Source organism: Anser anser, assembly GCF_964211835.1.
Source record: "Anser anser genome assembly, contig: HAP1_SCAFFOLD_103, whole genome shotgun sequence".
Classification (NCBI taxonomy): Eukaryota; Metazoa; Chordata; class Aves; order Anseriformes; family Anatidae; genus Anser; species Anser anser.
Genome location: NW_028154081.1, coordinates 169,389 through 193,449, shown reverse-complemented (window position 1 = coordinate 193,449; position 24,061 = coordinate 169,389). Strand labels below are relative to the sequence as shown.

General features: G+C 40.4%; 1 long non-coding RNA gene and 1 pseudogene across 2 annotated transcripts in view; both read right to left on the bottom strand.

The window, feature by feature from the left end:
* Positions 1–23,813, bottom strand: part of LOC310890841 (nuclear pore complex protein Nup153-like) — a 36,676-nt pseudogene extending 12,863 nt beyond the window's left edge. Inside the window, exons 1-7 of the transcript in view lie at positions 23,626–23,813; positions 20,944–21,154; positions 18,571–18,819; positions 17,228–17,367; positions 17,020–17,145; positions 14,781–14,837; positions 1,111–1,702 (exon numbers count right to left, since the gene is read on the bottom strand). The product of the transcript in view is annotated as a nuclear pore complex protein Nup153-like (transcript). The remainder of the gene's footprint in view (positions 1–1,110; positions 1,703–14,780; positions 14,838–17,019; positions 17,146–17,227; positions 17,368–18,570; positions 18,820–20,943; positions 21,155–23,625) is intronic.
* On the bottom strand, positions 5,752–11,579 carry LOC310890829. The gene is made up of 4 exons (XR_014577324.1): positions 11,437–11,579; positions 10,282–10,334; positions 7,478–7,604; positions 5,752–5,857 (listed from the first exon to the last, which is right to left on the bottom strand). It is a non-coding gene; the product is annotated as an uncharacterized lncRNA (long non-coding RNA).
* Positions 23,814–24,061: the final 248 nt, after the last annotated feature.

The following is a 24,061-nucleotide window of genomic DNA, read 5'->3' as shown; positions in this document are numbered from 1 at the left end:
GGTGCCTTTTAAAAAAAAGGTGCCTTTTAAGAGAGAAGCAGAAGATAACGCTTCAAATTCAAAACCGGAAAGACAAGAATGGCTCTTCCCTTCCACGGCACACGCAGAAAACTTTTATCCTAGTATTACTTGCATCGCTCTTCCTCCTGACAAGTGCAACGTAACCGTGCAATTCACTGCACCATGGTCACAGTAAACCCCTCATTTCCAAAATTCCTCCTTGCAATGGCAAGAGCCTCAGACAAAGATGCCGACTGACCGCTCAGAGGTTGGAAGTCCAAGAGAATCAACTCTGTCTGAAATCCATTATCTTACCTCATGAAATTTCAGTCTTACCGCACAGGATGATTACAAAAGCCCGGTCTAGTCCATCTTAATTTGTTTCTTCCACGATATATTTGCACAGGTGTTTTTCGATGTAATGGCATGTTAAATGACATTTAGAGTCAAAGTTAGAATTAGAATCGTATTTTAAAAACAATACAACCACGCTCAAAATCAATTACGGTCACACACAATGGGAAACAACCCAGTACTGCCCTGAAGAAGTTACCCAGCGGGTCACTCGCTTTCTTGAAGCCTACCACTGACCTTCATAGGCATCTCTCTGCTTTAGCTTAAGACTAGTTAAGACTACACTGTCTTGAAATCTGGCTTCACATCTCCCCTCAATTACATACAAACGGTGAGTAGAGGCATTTTGGACACATTCTGTAATTTTTTTTACTTATTTTTTGAAAGAGAAAAACGCAGTCATTTTTAACTCTTTCTATGGAGTTCTCATTTTCGCCAGTGAAAAATCACTATGTTGTTTTTAAATTAAGTCACCCACTTCAGCCATCTTCCCTCACCAGCTGCAAAGCCGGGGGTATCTGCATTGATCCAGCTCCGTACTAATACATTTCACAATCAGTTCAATCTATGCGACAGGCTGGAACCTGGGCTGAGACCTCTGAAGTGCCTGTAAACCAATCCTGCAGACAGCCGCTAATCCATCAACCGTACCTGGGAATCGTGTTGCTTAAAATATTCCATATATGCAACGTACTTTTATTCTGTACAAGATTCACAGAGGCTAGGATGGAAACAACAGGAAAAAAAGGACCATACCTGGTTTCTCAGACTGACAGGCTACACATTTGTTATCTTCCGTCTTATTTGGTACAAGGCATATTCCACAGTCCCAAGAGCCTTTCGCCTTCTTAAATTTGTCTCCAAAGCCCAGAGTGGCTGTTGTGTCAGTGCTGCTCGAGGAGGATGTCACTGTCACCGAGCTGTCTGTGACCACTGGTCATGTCAGAGCAGGCATTACTCCCGTTCCAGGTTTTGGTGTCTCACATGCTATACATTTTGTAGCTTCCGGTTTGTTTTGGACAAGACATGTATCACAATCCCACGTTCCAGGTACTGTTTTGAATTTGTCTCCAAAGCCCAGCATCCCTGCTGGGGGCGCTGCTGGCTTTGAGGTGTCGCATTGACTTGAACTTACTGTCTGTTTCATACTCTCAACTGTTGAGGCTTTAGTAGCTTGACAAGTTACACATTTGTCCTTTATGTCTTTGTTTTGCAGAAAAGGGTCACATGTATCAGATTGCCAGTACGATGCTTGTTTAGAAGTCTCTTTACCTGCAGAAAAAGTTGTTATTGCAGGCCTAGTATAAACCACTGTGCTTGTTGTAGGTTGTGCAGACGTAGAAGAGCGTGTTTTCAACAATCCAAAGTCTAGGAAGCAAGAAAAAAAAGTCTTCCTGTTAGCGCAGCACCTCACTACATGTAACTAAGTGACTTTACTAGAGGGCAAAAATTTCAACTCAGGTGCCAATGGTTACAACTAGACATTCAGACCGAGCGCAACAGGAAGTCCCCAGAAATCTTATCTAAACGGATGAAATTTCATCTGCTGCACTGGGTCACAACAGAACATTTCGTTAAAGCTTCATTTAACTCTTTGTTTCCAAGCAAGCTTTAAATCAACATTTTCACTGGTCGATACAAGTACAAACAGACAGTAGCTGACTGAAATCTGACAGTCCAACGTGGAATGGAAATAATACAATTTGATTAAGACGCGATGCCCAATCGAATCAAATTTCTAAAGCTCCTCCTTCCGTAGCAGATGACTCAAATCTACTCCAGTAACTGTACAGAAGTTTGTACTCGGAGCAGCAATCCATGCGGTATTTTCCCACAGATGCTGAATATTAATTAAATAATAAAAACTCAAGACAATTGAACAACTGTCTAATTTTCTATAATCTTTTTCAAAATGCATCGGACACAGGACAACTCCTTATTTAAAAGGTGGCAATTTTAACAGGAAAGACAAGCTACTAATACAGAAAGACTAAAGGAAATGCATCTTAAACAGCAGCTCAAGTTGCTTGTAAATCTACCTTGAACATAGTTGTTTTGTGGTTTGTTTGTTGGGTTTTTTTTAGTCAAAAATGAAGTCTTTGAACAATGTGGATTTAGATTCTGCTTCTTTTAAACCGATAAAGAAAGTGAATGTCACTTCACTCAGAGGTCTTTCCTTAAACAAAATGCACAATGTATTTTCTCTCACTTAGCTCTTTCCAACAGAGAAATGTGCTGCCTTCTTAACAAGTATGTAAGTTAGAAGAAGACTTTTGGGAAAAGATCAAATTCAATAAAGCCCTTTTTCTTAAAAGATATCTTTTCCACAGACACACTTTATGAAACTGTTGAAAACAATTGCAATTGCTTAAAAACAAAATTCAGAAAAGGGTTTTTAACGTAAAACACTCCACTTCTGTTTGCAGTTTAAATTTTAATCCACAGGAGCCATTGTAAGCTAAGGCCCAAAGATTCGCAGCTTTCGCCATGTATTTGGAACTGAAGCTCTTTCCTATTCTTTCTTCACCTGGGCTGAAGGTGGGACAGGAGTGTTGAGTTTTACAAACATTTCCTTTTCAATTCCACAAATTGTATTTACTTAAAATGAAACACCGATTATCTGGCTAATTCTCTTAGTACCTCATTTACAATTACATCCTAACACGTAAAGGAGATGCAACCCATCTGCTTTTCATCTTGCAGTTTTACTTCCAGCAATAAACACCACTTAGAATAGAAGGGGGCAGATGCACCCTAACAAACGCAGCGCTTAATGTAATGCTCTCCTACATTCATATTTATAGCAGATACTCTATTAACCATAAGTCGTGTGTTGGTTTTTTTTTTAATAAAAAATGCTAGCGTATTTTTTGCAGCATCTTTTTAAAAGGAGTTCATTATCTCTCCAGGATTTTTTAGAACGTCTAAGACGCTTCCTTCCTTTAATACGTGGGCAGTGGTGAAGGGACCACCAGCAAAATCTTTGACCTCCTCTTTCTGTGTGTTGATGTTGGTTGAGGTGGTGGTGTCTTTTGAAACAAAAGAAAACAAAAACAGCTTTCACAATGTGACCTAGTTAGAGCAGATTATACTCACTTTTGTTAGAAACAAGAATTTCCAGCTTTCATGCTTCTCACATAAGAATCTTCACAAATTCTACTTACTTTGCAATGCTTTATGATTACAAGCAAAACAAAAAGCAACAAAACAAAAAAAAAATATAAAAGCAGATCTGTCACTGGAAAAATACTGCAGAAGTCCAACACTGCCTGGAATTGCTAGCATGCGCAGACAGGACAGATTGAAGATTTAATAAAGAAAAAAAGGAAAATCAGCACTTCAGATCTGAAGTGCTAAAGTTTCAGTTACCTAGGGTAAGAAAGGGCGTCACTGGAGTACCACTGGGTCCAGAAAGTTCTGCCGATTTTACAACGGGAACACTAAATGTAAACCCAATCTGCTATGAACAAGAGAGGTTTTTCAGATTCTCAAGCCACAGGAACTTCAATCGAATGCACACACAAAACCAAATCTGAAAGCTGCTCTTCACATTTGTAGCACGCATGCTGAATGACAAATTATAAGCCAGAAGCCTACATACTTTTCTCCATCAAGGCAGATTCTGCTTTAGTGTTCTGCAACAGCCTACTAAATGCCTAAGAAAAAAAGTCAAGCTCCTTTATTATTTTACTTACAGAAGACGTAGGTAGCACTTCTGCCTCAGTAGATTTCACAACTGGAGATGAAAACGCAAACTCAGGACTGCTAACAGTACTTGTTGGTTGTATCTGTATTTTCAAAAGAATTAAAGGTTTATATTTAAGAGCAACAACTACCTGAATTCACTACCCAACAGAAGTCCCGCAGTGACGTCGAAAAACCTGATGTTTGAGTTATTTTGCAGATAAAAGTAATAATAAAACACAGGGAAGTTTCCAAGTGGGTATAGGACAATATCTTCAAAACCAAATTCCAGAAACTGAGAGGAAAAGCTGGAGATGCTACTTAGGTCTAAATGCACGGAAAAGCAAGCCAGGAAGCTGAAGAACGGCAAACTCAGCCCAATGATACTCCAAGAACTTCAGCAAACACCTCAACATGTTAAAGCAGCTGTCTACTTCAAACCGTACAAAAAATATTTCAAGTACTCTGGAACAGATTAATGTTTATTTTATTGCAATAATATGCCAATTATTGCACCCTAGGCTCATTCTATGTGAGGCTTATATGACCACGTTACCTCTAATTTAATAACTTAAATAAAGTTGTGGTTTAACCATTGCAGGCAACTAAGCACCACACAGCCACTCGCTCACTCCCTCCAAATGGAACAGGGAAAAGAACTGGAAGTAAAGAAGTAAAGTTGTTAAATTTGAGGTAGCATTAATGACTCATCGCATGTAATGGCTACCTGGAAAGACAAATGCCATAACCCTGTACATACTCCCCACTCCTTCCCCTTCTTTCCCCCAGCATTTATTGCTGAGCACGATGCTAAATGGTGTGGAATATCCCTTCGGTCCTCTGGGCTCCGCTGTCCTGGCTGAGTGCCCTCCCAGCCTCTTGTGCATCCCCGACCTCCTCGCTGGCAGGGCAGCGTGAGACACAGAAAAGGACTTGTCACTGTGTAAGCACTGCTCAGCAACAGCTAAAACACCAGTGCCTTACCAACACTGTTTTGCTCACAAATCTGCAACACAGCATCATCTACTACGAAGAAAATTAACTCTACCCCTGCCAAAACCACTATAAATAACTTGGCATAAAGTCCACACCCCCCTTCCCCCGCAGACTTCCACAGCATTTGAAGCAGTTATACAATCACGTTAAATGGGAGTTGGCAGGCTCTAAGACTGAGAGAAGCAGAATCAAAACATTTATGCCTTTTTCCCCAAACTGGCATACAACCCCAATTCATTCAGCTGCGTAGAAACTAATATTTGTTAGTTTCATGAGCACCACAGAAAAAGTCAACTCGCAATAAAGCAGTATACTCATTGTAAACATTATTTATAGCATAAAGATTTACCTTGCCCGCCGCCATCGCTGCTGCATCTGCCATGCCTGCCGCCTCCGTTGAATTTGCCACGCTTGTCGTTGCCGCTGTTGACCTTGATATGTCCTTTGTCATCAGCAGGTATGGCATGCCCGCCGCCATTATTGGACATGTCAAGCCTGAGGGCACTGTTGAACACGTTATGCCTGACGTCGCCGTTGTATAAATCATGTCCTCCACCTCCTCCTCTGATAGATCTGTCAAGTCCTCCACCTCTGATGGATCTTTCATGCCCTCCACCTCTGATGGATCTGTCATGCCCTCCACCTCTGATGGATTTGCCATGCCCGTCGCAGCTGCTGGAGTTGCCGTGCTCATTGCTGCTGTTGAAACAGCGCTCGGTGACGCTGAGACAGCGCTACTACCAACGAAACTAGAATTGAACTGAGGCAGCGATGCAGCACTGATGGGTAGGGGTATGTTCGGTAGCACTGGTTCCTCCACTTCCTAAAGTTGCAAATTTTAATTTTTCTTATACAAGACATACTACTTTCTCACCCCATCCCACCCAATTTATTAACAAAATTAAATAGAACAAAAATCCATACAAATTAAGAGAAAGCAAGTTTCCAGAAGAAATCCCGATCTCCCCACCTCTGTCTACCACGTCATTTTAATTTATGGCAGGCCTGCTTCCACATTATACTCTATTCAACAACTGTACAGCAAGAACACTGAAAGTTAACTCAAAACCTGTGCAGAACAGAGACGCACAGATCACATTTTTTTTCTTTCTTTTCTATACTTTAGTCATCAAAGCTCTGGAGAAGCATCATCCTTTCTAACTACCCTCGCATGGCTTCAATTAAGAGTACACTCTCAAGACAAGTGAGAAAGTGTTCCTCTTGCAAAATTAGGCGGGATAGCTGCCAAAGTTTCTAAAGTCACTACAGCAGTGAACGTGGAAAAAGGTAATGTTTAAAGAAGCAGGTAGGTTCAACAACCAAACTAAACACAAAAAGCACCAAAGAAAGTCAGACTAGCAGCACTGAAGATTGTGTTCTGGTAAATACAGTCTATACCATGTATCAGGATGCAAATATAAAAATCAGAAAACAGCCTCTTAACAACTTCAATTTTCATCCCTGCCACTTACTTTATTTGATTACTAAGATTGGATGAGTTATGTTTTAAATGGCATAGGAAATCTGACCAAAATTTGTACAGTACTATCATGATCTACTTAGAAATGACTAGGAAGGGATGTAAGTTGGTACTACTGATATTCAGTGCATCCTGTAGCTTACATCTGTTTCACAGTTTTGATTTGAAAAGTTTATGGAACTTTTGATATTTGGACCATTATTTTATTTGCGTTACAGGAATAAACAACAGTGTTTATGATTTCTTTATATTGCATCATCTGGAAGTCCCATTTAATGATTTGAAACTTAAATTAACTTAAATACTTAATATTAACTTAATATTAATTAAATACTTAATGTTAACGTAAATACTTAAATTAACTTACAGGCAGCTTATATAACATCCAATAAAAGAAAAAATAATCTGAATATTCATGGTCATAGTTTTATGGAATAGATTTTTCCTATTAAAATGAGAAAAAAACTCTCTCACAATGAGTTTGGTGAGTATCAAAAACTGAGTCATCGTTAGCAGACATGCAGAATGCTCTCTTCTACTACTCTTTTTCACACTCTTGGCCTGTATCTTTCTGTATGACTTAAATATGAAACCAAAAATTAAGCTTTTTTTTTCTTTTTATACTTGGCACTCGTTTCAAGTATCATTCCTGTAGAAAAACTATACAAACCTTCACCAAAACTTCTCTTCTTAGGACTCATTCATTCAATTGCTAACGAGAAATGTTATAGTTTGAAGAATCTCCAAGGTAAGAGAATTAAAAATTTCAAAATTACATAAGCAAAGTTCAGGTATTCAAACACAGGAAATCAATTGGAGCCTGCTCTGAAACCCACAAGAAAACAAAAACAATGCAAAAATAAAGCGGTATTGTTATAATTTACTATGATGCAATAAAACTGACACACTTAGCTAGTTACTTCAGTAAGCTCAGTGACAGCAATTAATTTAAGAGTCACTTACCTGTTCTTGTACAGCTCTTGATAAATAGTGTATTCCTCTTTCCCTTCTCATTTTGCCACCTCCGCTACTCACTCCTGAAGACAGACCATTGGACGCAGCAGTACTGAATTTGTAGCTGGTCACATTGCTAGCACACGACAGTACAGAAGTTGGGGGAAACAAGAGAAAAAAAAATTACCAGCCAAATTTTTTTTTCAAGATATTAGAGCTGTTATTAGTCCTAGAATTGAAACCTGCTGATCAGAAAAAAACTAAAGCTGTCTCACAAGTTGCTAAACGCTGGTAAATACTTGATGTTCTAAATAGGAAAAACTTTATTAACAGCAGCAATGAAAAGGACATACATAAGTGCACCGTTCACACGGGAACAATGACTAAGCCAGAAGACCTGAAATAGAAGAGCTGATTTAGATTGTTATTTTCCAGTGCTTCCTTTAAATAGGACTGGTTCTCTGATTCTGCGATGCACGTGTATCTTTTGCAGGGATATAAAAGAACAGCTCACAAAAATACAGAAAGAGTGCACATATGCACACATACACATGGGAAACACTGCCAACAGCTCTGATAGAATAGGGACGCCTTAGACTTGTGTGGCAAGGTAATATGGCCTAAGCTTCAGAAGCAGCTCTGGCTTTCATGTGGCCATCAGCAGGAACAGCAGAGGTGTTTGGGTATGCCAACATTCCAGAAGTCTTTTCAGACATGAATACAGATCCCTTTTGTAAGGCATACAAAGGCGTTTTTCTGGTACTTAAAAAAGCCTAGCTCAAAACCAGAAAGATATCCTAATCCAAGAGCAAATGGGGAAAAAATAACCCAAACCAGAAGTGGAATAGGGAATAACTCTAACAAAAGTACTATGGCAAGAAAATGAAGTATGCCTGGAAAAACTGTGACCTCAAAGCTTATCTTGCAGCCAATCAGTCAGTCAGTACAGAAGTGCATTAGATCGCACTGGAAGACACCAGGTCAAACTCCCACAATACTGAGGAGGAGAACTGGTCTAAACTTGTCAAATACTTGACAACAGCCTGCTTAGCACTGTAACTGCATAGAGGAAGACAGATCCCTAAGGCATATGCTCAGACTTTTCTCTAATCCGAACTGTCAATCCATTAGAATTCTGAAAAAAGTCTTACATCAAAATAGATCTTCATTCAGACAACTATCGCTTGCCCATAACAGCCCATATTCCTCTTTCTGTTAACACCTGTGAGCTTCAAGGGGGCAAAGACAATTGTCAGCCTTCAAGCAAGTCTAATCTACAATTGGACTCAGGTTTAAAATATATACACACACACACACACACATAGATATATAGCATTGGTGGGCCAGAGATTTACTGAGTATTCCAACTCAACTGTCCAAAGGGACTCTTGCCAGCAGATCAGTGTGGTGCTCCTGCTCCAGAACATGGCACCCAACAGAGACCAGCATCACAAAAAACACTACCACCACTACCTACTCTACAAACAAAAGGTAGGGCACTGCAATAAACTTTGTGAACGAAATCAAAAGCAGTATGAGTTTGCTCTATCTCCTTCCTAAATGGAGAAGTAGAAAGGAGTTCTAACAGAGACAATTTAGAACAGTTTGAAAAAAACATAATTACAACCCAGCACCTGATTGCACCTGTACCAGAACCTTAAAGCCAGTCGCTTCCACCCCTAAAAAGGTGGTTGTTGTGAAGTCCAACTTTTAGATGCCAAAACAAAGTGTTGAGTTCTTTCTGCAAGCCAAAGAATGCCCATGGTCACCTAAGAATTGCTTGGCAGATGAGCATAGAGTCAACAAAATTCCCTGCTACTGTTCTTTGAAAAGAGCGACCCCCTAAAAACCGAGTGCAAAGTCTCTTAACTCAAGCATTATTACCCAAAACACCATTTGCCCAGAAGGAAGAGCCATCAATATTATCTGGAGGATAACTCATTTGACCTAAACCAAGAAAGCAGTATAACACAAAGCAGTCTCCTCAAGAAGAAATTCAATTAATTCTGCTGGATTTTTTTTATTTTAGAGATGAGTTAGCATTTGGCCTCAAATGATCCTAAAGAACACATGGTCTTCATGTGAACTCAAAGCAGACAATTAACTTCATCATGAAAGGAGTATTAAAAAAAAGAATAATAAATCATAAATCTTCCTCCATGTTTTTGCTTAAAAAATAAAGAAAAAAACACATCAATAAACATCCTCCTGAACTGTAACTCACTTCCCCTACTTCACCTTCTAAAGAATACTTCAGAAAGAATCATCCCATTAGGACAGAGCTTTCAAACTGCAAGCAATTAAATAGCTAAAACTAATAGCTTTTCCCCTAGGGAACATTAGGAGGGACAAATTATTTTGTTATAAGTAAACTGAGTTATAAACCATGAAATATCTGTCAAAGCAAAATTTGTAACGCTACAGATTTAGTTAAACTACAAAATGAGCCATATTTCCTGTAGAAGGAAAAAATTAGGCCTCCAATAGCAAAGATCCTTTCTGTGGATACAGAAAACGTGCCTCATTTCCCATCTTCGTATCCTACTCAGAAGATAAACTTGGGATAAAAAGTGGTGTATCAGTACTTTTATTCTTGCTCATCTTCCTTCCGTTCATAAAAACAACAATTTTCTCAAAGTTATATTGATCTTCAAACACAATCCAGACTTTGCAGCTGCCTCAAAATACAAAATTTTCATTGGATTTCCCATTCCTTTTACTGAGAACTGTCACCACCTTTCAGGTGCAGACTGTACTGAAAAAGGAGATTTCTTTCTTCCTTCAAGTAAGTTTTAAATTAATAGATGTCATACCTTTCAGATGGTTCTGCTCACTGTTCTGCAGGCAAAGTCTTCTCTCTCATCCCCTGCAAGTTAAGTTTAGTTCAAGACTTAGCTGAACATGTACAGAATACACAAAGTACCAACAACCACTTCATGTGGTTTTTTGTGGTTTTTATTTTATTTATTTATTTTTAATTTTATAGCCCTGAATACACCTCACCTACTTAACGTTGTTCCCTAATTCAGCATTGTGGGTACAGTTCAGTTAAATTTTGGGGCTAAAGTAAGCACACTGCTTCACTCAGCATTGAGGACAAACTGATAGAACACTAAATCAAATTTGTCAAATCCTCTAACAAAGAAAGTAATTATTTTAAACAAAATGACAAAAATTGTGTGTGTGGGGGGGAGAGTTTTCATCAAAACTTGTGTTTACCAACCCCGTAAAAGGGACATACTTTTCTGTTTTCTGTCATTTATCAACAAACAAGGAAAAAAAAAACCTCTACCCCCCTAAAAACTAAGCAGTTGCTGCTACATTCATTTTAGAACTTTACCAAATGGAGATTGTGCTGGCTAAACAATACAGAGATTGAAAGAGTTAAAAGCAATAAGCAACCAGTATTACTGTCCACTTTGATTTCCAGCCTAAGAAGCCCATACACTTAACACGTGGTCATTTGTACACTCAGACTGATACTGGAAACACAGATGTTTTCGCAGAAAGAGATGCCCATTTAATTTTATGGAAAATTTATTAGACTCCATCTACTCCAAAGCAATCAAAACCGATAACTCAGCACATTGTCAGAACTCTCACTTGGAGCACATAGCTCACCTGGAATAGTTTACACAGAACACGAGCATGTTTCATCAGTGACAGCTTTGTGTACATGAGAATATAAAAGGAAAACATTTCTGTCTTTTAATATTCTTTCACTGAGAACAGGATGACTCAATAGCACATCATGACATCGTGAAAACAACCACAAGACACTGAGTGTTCCAAAAACAGAATTAAATCCATAAAAGCTCAATCTATTTCACAATGGTTCCCACTGCCTTAAAGCTCGCCTCAAACATACTATCAGTACTTTTTGCAAAGATAGGATAACAATTGGTTTGAGAAACATTCCAAGACTGGAAAAAAAAAACAGGCACATAAGGACTCAAAAATGTACTCACTTGGAACTTTGTGTCTACTCTCTGGCAAATTTTGCTGGACTGAGTAGTTGAAGTCGGTGATGGTTCAGAATACCGCGTATAACGCATCGGTTGACGGTTTACCGTTGGTGTCACAAGTCTCTTAACAGGTGGAGGCTGGAATGCATTCTGGGATTCCAGCTTTGAAAGGGAAACAGCAATCAATTTATCCTTACGTCCACCCAAATTAATTCCAATATTTATTGATGAAAACAAATTACAGAACTATAAACCTCCCCCCATCGGTCTTGGCACTCAGTGAATACGATTTGAAAATTCTGAAGACCGTTCAACTTGTAGAGGGAAATCACCAGAAAACCAGTAACGAAATCCATAAAGCTATATATAAGTAGCCAAAGTCTGACTGAATTCCATTTCAAAATTTGGCAGTTAGCTTCATAGACAAAATAATTCATGCTACCATAATTAAAATAACCCATGTTCCTAGAATATGCTCCTATCTTTTCCTCTGCCCACACTGTGATTTTTTTTTTTCAGTAGCTTAATTCATTAATTTAACATTCGAAGTGTTAAGCAACTAATTATACAGGCTTCTGGGCTTCACATCCCCTACATTTTCCCCCTTCAAAGTTACACAAACAATAGAACACACTCAAAAAAACCAACTTGTCAGTCTTACAATAATCTCATTCATTAAAATATGATCCAATGCTTTACATGTGCATTAGATGCACTTCACGTAGTGGGTTTGACTTCCCTTTTCAAAGCATTTTCACAGACCAGAGTTAATTTTTAACACAGACCACTGCGTGTTCTGCAAAACTGACTTAACTGAACTGTCAGACAGAAAACAAACCCTAAAGGCTACAAGATTTACCGATGGCTCCGCCTGCGGTCTTAAGGATCAGAAAATACAGTCTTAGGAAGCATGCTATTGTTCAAATCAATACCAACAGGAAATTTTTGTTTACGCTGCAGCTTTAATTTCACAGTATCTCCCAGCTCTTAGTAATAGAATTCACACTCTCTCTAAAGTATATAAAAATACATCTTTCTAAAAAATATTACATTCAGTTTGAAACCTTGAATAAGACATGTTTTATGTAAGTTCACAAATCTACTTCGAGTGAACGATGGTTCATTGCTGGTTTTAAAGGTAAAAAAGAAAAATATTAATTCCCCCAGTTAGGCATTCAATACACCAAGAGCTATTCTGCCTGGTACAGCTCCTTGAAATAAGAAAAATACCACATCACTGCTACCCACTGCAGAAGTTTAGCCCGAGTGCACAAGTGTTCCGTCAACCGCATGTTCACTTTAGCAGGAAAACACACGATCGTCTCCTCAGCAAATAATTGCTTCTCATCACGGGCTACCCTTCTCCCGCCACCATTATGAATTCTAGTATTATGAATAGACAATCTATCTCCTTTCACCCACTGACAGCTGCGTGCAACATTCATTTAGTGGCTGACAATTTCAGGCTCTCTGTTGCAAATCTGGCAGATCTTTCTTAATGCCTTATCACAGGTGTATTGCTATAATATAACTGAGAATTCACACCAGATTTGGTTTTAGTTATTTGGATAATATTTATGATATACTTCACTTCTCCATGCCCTTGTAATTTGGCAGATGGTGAAAAGATGGTCCAGGAAATCTGAGATGTTTGTAAACTCTGAAGTGATTGTAAACTTAATTATACATCCATCCAATCAAGGAATTAGCACAGAAACTTCTTGAGACACTGTCCCTTTGCTCATTAGAACAGAAGATGAAAAGTTTGCACATCTTGTTATTTCCTTCAGTCACCTGATCTTCAAGTGGTCATCTAAGGGTTTTGTAATTTAATAAGCCCAAGGATACCCCTAACTAAAGTCATCAAAAAAAGATGACTAGTTTTCATTTTTTAAAGAAAATGAAAGGAAATCATGCTTTACCACAGCATTATCACCAGTTCTGTGCTACCTCCAAATAGGAATTTAGGAGCGTAAGATTTATAGCGTCGGAAAAGAAAAAGAAAAAAAAAAACCTCTACCCCCCTAAAAACTAAGCAGTTGCTGCTACATTCATTTTAGAACTTTACCAAATGGAGATTGTGCTGGCTAAACAATACAGAGATTGAAAGAGTTAAAAGCAATAAGCAACCAGTATTACTGTCCACTTTGATTTCCAGCCTAAGAAGCCCATACACTTAACAAGTGGTCATTTGTACACTCAGACTGATACTGGAAACACAGATGTTTTCGCAGAAAGAGATGCCCATTTAATTTTATGGAAAATTTATCAGACTCCAACGATGGTTCATCGCTGGTTTTAAAGGTAAAAATGAAAAATATTAATTCCCCCAGTTAGGCATTTAATACACCAAGAGCTATTGTGCCTGGTACGGTTTTGCAATTTAATGATACCCCTAACTAAAGTCATCAAAAAAAGATGACTAGTTTTCATTTTTTAAACAAAATGAAAGGAAATCATGCTTTACCACAGCATTCTCACCAGTTCTGTGCTACCTCCAAATAGGAATTTAGGAGCGTAAGATTTATAGCGTCGGAAATTAACAATTTTCCTCCTCTTTACTTTGAATGGTGATAAAAAGCACAAAAACTAGTTTTCTGTGCCCGAATGAACACGGAAGTCTGTACAAAGTCTATATGACCACTCAATCAGTATTTTTCTATTTGTGATCATTTCTTCAAGAGCAAACTTGCCTCAACAGGAATTTTAATATGCAGCTTCACCCCAAGTTGGGGGACAAGATAAAACGACTTGGTGTGTTCTAGAGTTGGTGCTCTCAACTTACAAAGATAACATAATTCTTAACCTGAGTAATCTTCACAGCCCATCATCTACTGTGGATACATGCCAATATTAACTTGATTTGATGTCTATGTTGTCACTGAGGTTTGAGAAAATTTTTCTAATAGTGATAAAGCATTGAAAAAGTTATCTACCTCAGCTTAAGACATTATTGGTTCTTACCTTTCTTCGTTTGGACTGGAAGTCAGTAATATCCGGTTTATCTATGTCCGGAGGCTGAGGAAAAAACAAAGCATAACTATTAGAGGGCAATTTTTTTCTCCTGAGAGAGAGGGTTCCCTGCAACAAAAATGTGGGGGTTCATGGTCAACTTACACAACACAGCAGCAAAACAGATGCCATTCTTTTAGCATCCTGTTGAAAAAACAGCGCAATAAATTAAACCGGCCACAACGTAAGGAAGAATAATTTTATCTTTATGCTTTGATGGCACATTTACTAAGTTTTATAAACACATGAAGCAAAAACAGATTAAAAGAAGTGCTATTTACCAACAAAGGGCTTGACAGCTTCTCCATTGCCTCCAAGATGCGCCGTGCTGAGGTACTTAAGGTAGCGTGGGACCACACAGTTTCTTGTCCAGCTTTCGCTCTCTTTTGTGCCTGAAAAATTAGCATTTTAAGTGTTACAATGGTCAATTCTGAGCTAAAGAGGCATGTATTTTACGTCCCAAGGCTACACTGATGATACAATCAATATATTCTGATGACAGAGAAAAATGCAGTCACTGGGAGTTTAAGCCATAAAGAAGAGAATACATTCGGAGTTTAATGAAGTTTACCTTGGGCCTCAGTGCATCTTGCACGTGCTTGTTGCACGAGCAATAAAAGAACTCCGTACTTGTAAAAGGTCAAGACGGATGATGCTAGGACTGCTAAGGCCTCCGAAGCAGTAATCAGGGAAACAGAACTCAAGAAAAGGCTTGTGGTACAGAAAGCATTTTCAGTAACAACACAGACCTCAGAGTTTCACGATGGTCTAAGTGTACCATCTTAAAATCAGTGTATACAATCATAACCAGGAACTAGTTTTACTTCTCTCTTGCTTCCTCCCTTCCCCCAAGATTAAAGTTGGCTGCAAATCTTTGTCTTAAAAGATAAAGATCTGATTTAAACTGTAACAGATCTAAACATTACACTGAAAAAGTAAACTGTTTATTTGCACCACCCAACTTCAAATATCAGTCGAAAACTTCCTTTGGTGTGACTTTTTTTCTTCCCAGGTTAAACCCCTCATATAACCACACTGTGCTTATCACACGATGTGAAGACAGGAAGCAGACCACGCAGCATGTAAAAACACAAGTGAGACTCACAGAACCACAGAATGGTTAAGGTTGGAAGTGACCTCTAGAGATCGCCTGGTCTACCCCCCCGCTCAAGCAGGGCCACCCCGAGCAGGTTGCCCAGGACCATGTCAAGTCAGCTCTTGAAGACCTCCAAAGAGGGAGACTCCACAGCCTCTCCGGGCAACCTGTGCCAGGGCTCCATCACCCGCACAGTGCAAAAGCATTTCCTGATGCTCAGACAGAGCCTCACGTTTAAGTTTGTGCCTGTTGCCTCTTGACCTGGCACTGGGCACCGCTGAAAACACAATGGCTCTCTATGCTCTTTGCACCATCCATTCAGGTATTTGTATACACCAATAAGATCCCCCCTGAACCTCATCTCCTCCATGCTAAACAGGCCCAGCAGTCCCTGCCTCTCCTCAGAGGAGAGGTGCTCCCAGTCCCTTGATCTTCTTGGTGGCCCTTCGCTGGACTCTCTAGTACCTTGCTGTCATTCACAGCAAGCAGCAAGAAGCAAGCTACTCTCTCCTTTAAAAGCCTAGTATTTTGGTTCCTCTTTTTACCATAATGCAGTAATATTGTAAAAAACAAAAATAGCCGACCAAAGAGGGTTCCCAGCTTTGCACCACAAGGTTTCAAGGTTTCCCGTAAGTGAGGTACTTGTACTGCCCTTTTTCCGTTGCACAAATGGACTGTCAGAACAGAGCCAGCAAACCCGCGTTTTCATTTTCTTAAAATTCCTTTTGATTTATCGATAAAAGTCACTTTCATTTAAATATATTCCTACCAAACCTGATTTGACTTTCCTTTTCGATTCAGCTCTAGCTAATCAGAGTTGTCAGCAGTTTTTATTTGCTATTTCCAAGAACTCTTGGGGGCAAATAACTCTCTCCAAGAACTATATGAATCGTTCAAAACAGAAAGCATGTTACTGCTTATCTTGGGACTGCATTTAGTCCTGCATGCCTCTGTGTACCAGAAGAACAAAGGATCAGCAAAGTTGATTTTAGATATTTTCAAAGACTGCAGGTTTATACAACATATCCATAGCATGAATGTAGGCATGCTTGGAAAAGAAGATCCACAGATAAATATTAGCCAGGTTTGACTACTGTAGCTTTTGCTACCATAAACACAAGTTTTCAAAGTTATGCTGTCATTGGCTTTTTTGCATCAAGTTATTTTAACGTAATGTAGTCAGAGGCAGACAATGGCACTTAAATGGAATTTTTTGAAAGACCTAACAACAGAGGAAACCCCAACTACCAACAACTAGCCCAAACTGTCATTCTTGTTCTTTCTGACAAGTATTACCTGTGGTAAAAACTGTCATTAAAGAATTTAAACAGAAATCAATCTCAGACGTCTATTTTTGTAGACCAAGAGGGCAGAAGAGCAACTGTTACCACATATTCAGCTCCCTGCTCAAAGCTCCTTTGGCAGTGCTGCTTTTTTTATTTCCATCACTATTTCCCACTACACTACTTTTCTCATACCTGATAAGGTTCCGTCTTTGGCTGCCTTGATCTTACAGCTGCACCACCGGCATAGGCCGTCTTTCCGGGGTAAAATGGAGAAAACCCAAGCTGGTTTTGCTTAAAAACAGACGTGCTTCCACGTACCTACGGAAACACAGTATGAGAAGTGGATAGAAAAACAGGTACACATTCAAACTGATTAAAAGAAATACTGTGCAGTACTTACAGGACACAGTCCTCCAAAAACAAATAAACTGAATGCAGGTTTCTTAGAGCTAGCTGCAGAATGCTGCGAGAGGGAATGAGTTCTTTCAGCTTCTGTGGGCCAGAGCAGTGACGATGAAGTATTTTTTAAAACTGCAACATCTGCCAAAATGACGTATGCTAGATGTAAATGCCTCTCGTACGTACAGAACTTTAACAATAAAGATCACACTAATTCAAGTTCTTCAATACAGAAAAATAAGCATGACTTCAGCTTCTTTAAATAGATCAACTTCACGTACAGACTGAAAACCAAGTATCACCTACAAACTTGAAAACTGTTCACAGAGCTGCAAGTAGTTTTCAGCAATCTTACCAAGTTAATACTGTGCTTCCAATGCAGATTTTTTTTTCCTTCAGGCTAAGATAAAAGAGGACCGCATAAACATCAGTGCATTTGTACGGACAAAGCTTTTTTCTGTGTTGGTAAAAGGCTGGAGGCCAGCACAGATCATAATCGCACAGGTTTTAAACCTGGAAGATTCCCCAAAGGCTGCTCTAAGAGTTAACGATCTTCTGCCCATGTATGTTTTACGAAGACACACCAGAAAGTTCTAGTGCACTCAGGTTATATTGCTAAAGCCCAGCAACTCTACTCTCAGCTGTACAAAAGTTCTCTGGAAAACCTGCTGAGCACACGTCAGTCCCTGTCTATATGGGGGACTAGAAAAAGCTGCAAACCTGCTGTTCGCCCTTTCAGCGAGAAGACCTACGTACCAACCTACATCGACACGATGCTTATTTTTTATTTTAAAATGGTGTGCTTTCCTCAATGAATTTGGCAAAAGACATGAAAGTATTGACAGCTGAAGCCTTCTACCAAGAAAGGTCAAAAAACAGCCTATAGCTTATGTCAGAGTAGTTTCTTTATCTTCTCTTGCTGAAACACAGGAAAACATCTCGTGTTCCTATTTGTCACCTGCACTTATTCACATTTAACCAGCTGTCTGTTAGATATTCTGAGTCACTCTTCCTTCTAGACAATCAGCCTAGTTGTCAAGCTACGGCAAGTCAGCCTGATTTCCTACCGTCCCAGTTCAAAATTTACATATAACCTAGCTGAACGTGTATATTTCAGCATTGACTCTTTCTAACATCAGGGTATCATAAACGTATTCCAAAGCACGCTTCTATTAAAAAGGTGATAGGATTATATACTTCTAAAACACTAAAAATTCAATTTAATTCTCGCATCCAAAGTTGACATTCACCTATTTTATTTACTAAGGTGATGTGGAATATTAAAGAACGCAAGGTACTTCACATTAAAAAAAAAGTCAATTAAACAGAGAACACAAAAATCACCTTCATCAGATGCTCTAGAGGAGGAATCACTGGTTGTTGAGATGTTATCATCGTCTTGTTGAGAGGTAGAATCTTCTATTTCTTTTATGAAGGACAGCCTAGGACTGCCAATGCCAAATATAGAAGATGTCGAGGGCTGACAAGGTGGGACAGGAGAATCCAGCATGGTATAATTCAGACGGCTCCGATGAAGAGAGGGCCTTGTTAACACAACTGGGAAGTTCAGTGCTGATCTACTTGTGGATGGTTCTAGACAAGAACAGGGAGATAATTAGCTTTGCTATAGACAAGCTCACAGAAGCCAAAACCTGTTTCCTATCGACAGCCATGCTATTGCCAAGTTCTAAGCGCAAAAAGAGAGAAGCCAAATTTAACTTCTTCCTCACCCAGATACGGTTGCATCTAACTGTCTGGCTACAACAACAACACTGCTTGCGATACACAGTATTAATGTTGCATCCAGAAGTAGTTAACTATGAGGTTTTACAACACCACATTCTGACCCCGTGCTCAAATGCTCTAACGCTGACTTGGCCGTTCACTAAATCAAACATATATACTCCTTCTCCCATGTACAGCTTGCAATAAGCTTTACAAAATTTGAGATTACACGGTAAATTACAGATAACACTGCAGCTTCCATAATATTGGAACAAAGGTTACATTAATCTGAATACACAACATGAAAATGAACGTTTGCAGTACTTTTTTCCCAAGTTCTTCCATATCAGCTCACGTTAGAGGCAAAACATCATCTCCTACCCATTAACTATTGGGATTTTGACCCAAGGGACAAGGATGTTGACCCAAGTAACCAGATGAGCATTTTTCCCTCTTGAAGCAAAGGGTCTGCAAACAATGCCAGTGGCCTGGAATAGGTGGCCTTGAAGTCTATCTTGCTAAATGAATGGAACTATTCATGGGTATTTTGCCTGATGAAAGCCTACTGTCTCTCCCAGGAATCTGGGCAATTCAAATGACTTTGAGCCACTATCCTCTTGATACTTGAACTGAAGCTTAAACTAGTTAGTTCAATCTTCATAACCACTGCAGTACCACTAATTAGCTCTCCAAACCATGAGCAGATTTTTAGGACAGCACCGTTTGAGATACAGAAAGTTCTTCAGGCGGAAGGCCACCCAATATAGGCTCCAGCACACTGATACCTCAGAACTGAAGAAACACATTGGTTTCAAAATGTAGTAATAATTAAAAAAAATAATCTTATTCTTAAGCATAGTAAGCAACACCCACGGACAGCAACATAAGCTGCAAAAGGTTCCAGGGTGTCCACCTGCTCCTGATCTCCTGGAGTTAGCAAGCTTGCAGTGCAGCTGTTCTTACTGAAAGCTCCTTTCACGCAGTTACATAGGAAAGCCAACATGTGTTCCTCAGTCACGAAGACCTTCTCTATTCTTTTCTCCAAACTCATTCCCAAGCTACAGCTACACAGAAAGCCATCAATCTCCTTGTTTACAATTAGATGAGATTGGAGGCAAAGATATTTCCTCCTTATTTTTTGATTCTGCCAACAACAGAAGCAACTGACTTTCCACATTATCTATGGTTACCTACGCACGCTCAGACAAAACTTCTTCACTTATTAAAAGCTGACTTCCCCAAAACAGCTAATTTAAGAGAAACTCAAATAAGAATAGATGCAAATTTATACAACAGGACTACAGGAACAGTGAGAGGCACTGGATATAAGACAAATTAATCTTTCATGAGGTAAAGGAGTTGCAAACCTCGTTGCCAACGGTCCAAATACCTTTTCAAAGACACCCCCTCCCCCCGCGTAGACCTTAAAGTTATTGAATATTTTAAGGATAATAATCTCATAAACCACATCCGTGCACAAGTTCCCCAGTTCACCATCAAGTTAACGAGGAACTTTACTAAATTGATCAAAGCCCAAAACAAAAAAAAAACAAAACAAAACAAACAAAGTCGGGACACGAGACGGAATTTTCCTCTGCCATTCTAGCATCTAGTCTTTTGTTTCGAAGACTGCAAAACAAATTAATTTTTTTAATTGCCTTAGGCAATTAGACAGATTTTCATTCCATATCTTTTAAAAGATGGAAAATGCAACCCAGCACACTTGCAAATGACTTATTTTCAGCATTTAGCACCTGGCTAATAGAGTACCTAAAGTTAACTGATGCCTTCCAAGAGCATAAGATGTATGCTTCGTAACTGTGTATACAGTTTAAAGCTAAGACGGTTTCACAAACAGTTGTTTTGACTTTTTTTGGTTTTTTTTCATTCTGTCAAAACCCTCATTCCAATTTCCTTTTGAAATTCAGATTCAAAACTAGAAATCTGTGAATAAATACAGATGGCCAGAATTCCAAATGATTTTTCACATACCTCGTCTACTAATTCCTGCTGGTTCAGGCGTGAATCTCTCATCGATTATGGTATCTTCATCTGAATAATCGTGGTGATAGTTTACCGGAGTCTCCTCCTGGTTTGCAGATTCATTTCTGTCTACACACTCCTCCTCACGCTTATTGAAATACTTCTGCAGCCAGGCCGGTACAATATTTTTCACAGTTTCTGTCATTCTGCTAATTAATCCCTGCTTGAAAGAAAAAACACTTGTTTAATTACAGAAACGCAGTCAACAGCATATGCTGGGATACCACCTTCCACGGACCTTGAAGACAGATATTATACAGCAAATATTCAGAAGACGACGACGAGGTTGATCCCTGGCATAGGATCGCTACACTTCTGGTAAACCTAAATTCACCTAAGATTGATTTACAACTACCTATCACTGTCTGCACTTCCAAGTGACCTTGGCAAGGTTCAAAGTTTTGAAACCTCTGCCAAAATTCACCAGCAGGTCGTCAATCTGCAAGGCTATCAGGAAACTCTACGCCTGAACAGCTCCTGACCTACAGACTTGTTCCAGGACTCTTCCTCTTCGCACCCTCCCGTGAAAACCAACTAAACCAGAAGTTCAGCAATTATCTACTGCGACAGTCAGGACCATACTACCCATTAAAATCAGTGAATCTAAATATTTTCAATTTTAGTAATGCTGAATTGCAGTGACTATACGCACAAAAAACAGTTCTGCTCTCAACAGTCAGGCTAACCCAGAAGATGTCCTGGAAGAAACACAGCTATAGCTATAGCACCAGCACCTCCTCTTGCAAGAGCCTTCTAAAGCTGTTGCTGTATTTTGTAGAAGACTGACTCTGCGGCATACATCGGGTACGATCGGAGAATTCCCACCTGACCGAAAGCCCCAGGAACTACGGTTAAATAAAAGATAAATTAATATAAATGAATATAATTAATAATAAAAATTATTAATAAAAATTAATATCCAGAAAGCTGACAATCATGAGCTAGGCATCCTGCTAATCATCCCTCCTGCAGGCAGGGGGAAAAAAAAAAGGTAAATTAGATCCAGGACTAGTTCCCAGGAACTTTGAAGCTGCTAACTATACTGCCTATAGTGCCCAGGCACCTTCAGAGCTTAATGGTAAGAGACAGAGGGTTTGGTGGGCTGTAATTATGATCACAAGCACACAAAACACATCTATTTAAGTATTTCTAAGAATCGACTTATCGACTAAAGTTGTAGGGGGAAGGATGAGAAAAACAGCGGGGTAGGGATCAGAACCAGAGGTATAACCTCACAAAATCGCATCGGTCGCTTTCGTGCCTCCCCAACTGCATCACTGAGAGACAATTAACATTAAGCCACAGAACCTTCTGCAGAGTGGACATGATATTGAAAATAAACTGAAATTAATTGACAAATGCTCTAAGCAAGCTATCTGCTCAAAGCTCGTCCTTTTACGTTATGAACATTTGCACGATTCGTCTGGTTACAAAGCTAACTGCTATAATAAATGCACACATGTAACACCTATCAGTTTGTCTATTTATCAAATCATTAAAACTCTTCCCCGATAAGTTACTGTTAATTTGATCTGCGCTGGATGTGCAGCAGCCATTCTCTGTGCAGAATCCCCCAGATATCCCCACGCACGTGTTTGCTCTGGCACACTCTTTAAATAAACCTACTGGAAAACACGCAGAGATAACAGACAATGGAAAAGTTAGAAAACCATCTCCACTGATTATTTTCAATCCACGTGTAAGGTTTATCAGTTAGCTACACAGTGTCGGCACACGCAAGCTATGGCACTTTCAACATTAATGCACTGTTCAAGCCAGAGGTTTCAACGGTTGCTCTGTAAGCGTGGGGAATGTTTGCATTGCCCTTCCAGGCCAGCTTTAGATGGACAAGATTGATTGTCAATATGTGGTATAAGGGACTTGGCATTTCTGCAAGTGATAAAAACCTAATTGAGCAGCTATCCATGCGTAGCGCTCCCTTGGTTTTGCATATGATAATCAATCCCCTCAGCTACGTTGCTCATTTAATAGCGGAGAGGTTTTGGCTGAACAAACATGTGCAGAGGGCATCTCCAGAGCATCTCCCTGGGCGTCCTGACATTTCTTAGCAAAGAGCTGCTGGGAGGGATCTCGGCGCGTCCCCCCTCCAGCACGGGGATTTTCACACCCCGAATTGACGGACCGCTTTCACCATCAACCTGCTGTACCCTACAGCACAAACGAGAAGCAAAGCCTGGCAGGTAACGTTCAGAGAATTGATGATGGGCTGAGGAGGGGTGCAGGGAGCGGGGAAAGCCCTGGGGGTGGCACTGGGGGTCCTGAGGGCAGCGGGCTGGGGGTGAAGGGGAGGGGGAGGAGGGGGGTAATGGGCTGGGTAGAGGGGTAAGGGGGTAAGTAAGGGGCTGAGGGGGTAACTGAGGGGGTTAGGAAGGGGCTGAGGGGGTAACTGAGGGGGTTAGGAAGGGGCTGAGGGGGTAACTAAGGGGGTAACTAAGCCGTTGAGGGGGTAACTAAGGGGGTAACTAAGCGGTCGAGGGGGTAACTAAGGGGGTAAGGAGGTGGGTAGGGGGTAACTAAGGGGATAAAGGGGCGGGTAAGGTAAGGGGGTAAGTAAGGGGGTAACTGGTGGGCTGAGGGGGAAGGGCCCGCTGTGGGGGGGCCGCTCCTCACCCGCTTGCTCCTGGCACAGGGGGGCTTCGCGGCGCCCAAACGGTGGCGCCGCCTCTTCACCTTGCCGCCGGCCGCTCCTACTCCTCCTCCTCCTCCTCCTCCTCCTCCTCCTCCTGATCGGGCTCCTGGGCTGCCGCCCGGCGCCCCGCCGCCACCGGCCCTGCCACCGCCGGCCATGCCGCTGCCGGTCGCGCCGCTACCGGTCGCGCCGCCCGAGGCCATACCGCCCCCCCCCCGCGTTCGGTGCCGTCACGGGGCCCCCCCGCCCCCCGCCGCCACGCGCCGCGGGGCCTGCCCTGCCCCTCGTGGGAATAAAAATGTTGTTTTTGCAGAGTTACGTTGTTTAAAGGTAAGGAATGGGGTATCGAGGTGTGCTTGCAGCGATAAGAACGCTTAGCAGGCGACCTTGTAAAATGCAGACAACCAGACTCCGTAG